The 4574-nt window shown below is 46.5% G+C and overlaps 1 pseudogene; it reads left to right on the forward strand.

Annotated features, from left to right (window-relative positions):
• Nucleotides 1–1413: 1413 nt before the first annotated feature.
• On the forward strand, nt 1414–4300 carry LOC142574929 (uncharacterized; annotated as a pseudogene).
• The last annotated feature ends 274 nt before the right edge of the window (nt 4301–4574 follow it).

Here is a 4574-nt window from a genome sequence, read left to right on the forward strand (position 1 = left end):
GACAAACCTGGAGCGCAAGCTCCCCAAGTACTGGAAGGCGTCCTGTGTAGCAAGATAAATTGAGACTGGACGGTTTCAGTTTCGGCCATTGCTCACGGTGCTTATAATATAGTTCACGCGGGATGACACAAACGGGCGACCCGGTATCAACTTCCATGCTCAGCTGCACACCGCACCAATCAAACGTTCGGCGGATCGGCGGTTCCAGACAGCTTTTTCGTTGGGATACCAAAGTCCAAATGTGGGTGGCTTCGGATTCCTTGTCGGCTGAGGCTTCCGTCCCCAAGAGGGTGTTAGTTTGGGCTGTCCTTGCCGTGCCTTGTTCTCTAGCCCCGCGACTTCGACATGTCCTTGCAAGGTGACCACGTCGTCCACAGCGGTAACAGCGAGCGTTAGACCAGGAGCAACACGCGTCATTATGTTTTGTACTACCGCACCTTGCGCATTCTTGACGTGTGGCAGCCCTCCTCTCATCCACTAGAGTTTCTTTCCGATACGCCTGTACTTTTAACACGGGTGTCGTTGCTGGTCCGATCATCTCTTTTACATCACTATCCGCAGCCTCAGCTGCAAGGGCCATCGCTTCAGCGTCTTGTAGCGTTAATTCTCGCTGTGCCAGTAGCTGCTTCTGCAGGGCACCTGACCATATTCCACAAACAATGCGATCTCGAAGCATGCGATCCAAAGCACTGCCAAAATTGCAATTGTCAGCTATTCGGCGAATGTCTACCAGGAATTCATTAACAGGCTCGCCCTCCGCTTGACAACGACTGAAGAACTTGTAGCTTTCGGTGATTTCGTGTCTTTTGGGACTGTAGTGCTCACTCAAAACTTCGACGACTTCTTCATACGTCAATGCATTTGGCTTGCGTGGAGCCACCTTCCCTGCCAGCACTTGGATCGTATGCGTATTTAACGCAGCAACAAGCAATGCTCTTTTCTTAGTCGAGTCTTCAATCGCATTCGCTTCGAAGTATGCTTCTACTTTAATAAGGTACGGCTTCCACTTATCTTTGCCTTCTTCGAAGTCGGGAAGTTGGTGAGCCATGATGACCTTGGTTTCTCGGTTCTGCGTGGGTTCCGGTTCAGCGTCGACTTTCACTGCATGGGCGATGTCCATCTTCGTCGCCACTGTAGCATAGCCATGGCGTGCTCGCAATAACGCCAGACCAGTGAAGCCTCAGCGTAGTCAGTAGAACAAAATGAACGTTTATTCAAAGGTGTAGAGCGTATTTATAAGTAGCCGAGTGGCAGGAAGATAGAAAGGAGCACGTGTTAGTAGAGATAGTCCGAACCCGAAGGATCGCCAGATGAGGCGATAAAAGGTGCGCGCACTTCGAAAATGCGTTAAGTTGCAACAACAGCAATGTTGTGCAGGAGAACGACATACTGCTTTTCAATGAGTTGTGTGGCATGGCAGCAGCAGGCCAACGGTTGCAGGGTTGGTTACTTGAGGTGGTTGGCACTACAATCGTGATGTACAAGCTGGTAATGAGAGAAGACCTTCCAGCAATCGACAGGGCTGTGTTAGTGTCGAGAGACATGACCGCCTCTGTCAGTGCCAAGGGGCAATGTGTGCAATCGGCTGTGTATGCTTCTGATGCGAGCATTGAACTGAAATCATGTGACGACCTAAAGTTGCTACTTTCATGTATTGAAAGGCTGAAGTTTTATGAAGGTTGCCCTGCTGATAATTACCCCTGTGTCTTGTCATCAGCTGTGGCCATTAAAAATGGTGAAACATGGCATTGCAAATCATGCACAATTCTGTCTCTAACTGCAACATGCCACGAATGCCGGAGTTTGCACAAGCTCTTTTCACGGCGTCGCAAGACAAGCAACAGGTTGAAATATAGGAGCACTAAAGTGAACTCCCTGCGTCGAAAGGCATTAAGAGCAACTATGCAGAGAGAAAAGATGAAGAAAGAAGTAACCACCATGAAAAAAAAGACTTCAGTATGTTACAAAAGAGTGAGTGGAACTTGCACTTGACATTCTTCCAGATAAACAGCAGCTCGCTTTCAGGACTGCTTTTCAGGCACCAAAGGCAAAATCGAAAAATGGAGGCGGTACACAGAAGAGTGATTAATGACATGCCTTCTGCTGCAGATTTCAAGCCCAAAAGCTTACAAACTGTTATCTGATATGCAGCTTCTGCCACTTCCTACAAGAGCACGCTTTCGTCAGATTATTAGTGGCATTCCCTGCAGGTACGGTTTCAATGAGGTATCGCTAAAGAGTATCCGAGAGCATTTTCATGAGAAGAGCCACCTCAGAAGGTGCGGTGTTCTATTGCTCGATGAGGTAAAGCTCAAGCAATCTGTTGCTTTCAGCAAAACCTCATACAAGATGGATGGCTTTGTTGATTATGGCGATGTGACAAATGCCACCACCGACCAACTTGCTGACCACGCACTGGTGTTGATGTTTGTTCCGCTTTTTGAGAACTGGGTTCAACCCATAGCATCTTTTGCCACAAGAGGTGCGGCACCTGGACGGATCCTTGCACAGCTCCTGTTAAGTGCTGTGGTGCAGCTTCACAAGCGTAATGCTTCAGTGCTTGTTGTCGTAAGTGATGGAGCAGGTAATAACCGCTCAATGTGGACGAACCTGGGAATATCGGGAAACATGATATCGCCATGCAACAGCATCGAGTACCCCTGGGAGCCTTCGCAGAAGATCTTCTTTATCTGTGACGTTCCACACATAGTCAAATGCATCAGAAATCATTTGAAAAAGCACACCTATGGAATGGTAAGAAGAAATATGTGCACTTAGTTGCAATGGAGTTCAGAAAACTGTTTGGTTCTTTCAGGCTGTAGCTCATCAGATCAACTTTGCACATTATGTTGCGCTGTATGAATCCGAAAAGAGCAAACATACGAGAGTGGTGCCAAAACTGACTAGAGCACATGTTGCCCCGGACAACCTCCAGAAGATGAGCGTTCGACTTGCTACACAGGTACCGTGAAATACAACGCTTAGTATTTTTGGTTATTTTTTAACTAATTTATAAATGCACTTTTTTTCAGCTATTCAGCCGTGGAACAGCTACTGGCATCCGCATATACAGAGAAGGCGGCGCTGAAGGCATGATGGGTTCTGGGGGAACAGAAGCATTCACCAAATTGCTTAATGACCTGTTTGATGCTTTGAACATAAAGCTACCTGAAAGAGGCATTAAAAGGCACTCAAAGGAAATACAGGCAAGCCAAAGTACCTTTTCATGCATGTTGATGCTTATTTACTGACATTTTACCTCATTCTTTCAGGTCATCAAAGACTTCTTGGAAATGTTGAATGTCACAGAAAAGAACGCCGTGGAGAAAGGTCTCAAGCTCTTTGCATCTCAACTGACCACGGAGACCTTGCGTGTTACTTTGTTGTCAACGCTTGACATCATCGAGTTCTTACTTGATCAGGGTGCACGCTATGTTTTGACGGCAAAGTTGAACCAGGACCCACTTGAGGTGATAATGTGACCGGTGCTGCTTTATGAGTGTTGAAGTGATGAAGTTGCTTGTGGCCTAACAAACCATGTATCTTTTCCAGCGCCACTTCGGACTTGTCCGTTCGTTCGGAGGGGATGAATCTCACCATACTGTGGTCAGTTTCACCCAAATATTCCGCCTTCTGCGTTTGTACACACCGATAAAAACTGCTTTGCGTGGGAGTGTGCAAGGTGCGCCAGGGAATGTGCTTGTCAGCGTACAGGACACACTGAGGAGGACGAGAGAGTTTTACCGCGCCAAACATGCGTCCTTGCGTGAACGCATAGAAGAAAAGCTACTGGAGATGACGTCAGAAACAGCCAGGAACCCTGGAGAGCAGGACGACGATCACTCCTACTTCAGAGGGGAAGTGGACGATGCTATTGTCTACTACTTGAGTGGATATGTTGTGCACAAATTTGAAAAGCACACATCATGCCTTCTGTGCTTAGAAGACATAAGTAGTCCAGTGCCCGTTGTTTGCCGTGATGCATATCTGACGGCTTATAGAAGTCTCAAGGGAGGCTGCATGAAACATCCTACAGCTAAGTTGTTGAGTGTGATGAAACTTGTCAATGATGCAGTTTCTGTCTCATTAGATGAGGCTGTTGCCTGCGAAAACATCTTCTGGAAGGTGCTAGAACAGCTCGATAAGTGCAGCTTTGCTCGCTTGGGCTGTGCAGATCACATTCCAGATATTGAACTTTGTCATAGTGACAAGGATGCACTTTTTCTCCAGAGATTTTAACCATCGGTTACAAAGCAAGGAAAAGCTGGCTATAACAAACAAAAAAGCGCGTCTCTTGTAACTCTGGCTCTCGGAATATGGTTCCGAGTTGATTTTTATTGCATTGATTCAATAAATTGTTTTCAATGTGGTTTTTGTTCTCGTCATTTTTCGTGTTTTATAGCCTTAAGAACGGCGAGCTCTCACTGAAGTAGTTGAGTATCTCGCATTTCATAAACGCGTATCCTAGCATTAAGTGTTCTGGAACAAAGGGTGGTTCTAAGCCTTAGGTTTCAGTATTTTCGGCGGCATCAGATACATATTTTACGTGGCTCACCGCTAACATGTCATTTTAT

Source organism: Dermacentor variabilis, chromosome 3 (genome assembly GCF_050947875.1).
Source record: "Dermacentor variabilis isolate Ectoservices chromosome 3, ASM5094787v1, whole genome shotgun sequence".
In the NCBI taxonomy this organism is placed as follows: Eukaryota; Metazoa; Arthropoda; class Arachnida; order Ixodida; family Ixodidae; genus Dermacentor; species Dermacentor variabilis.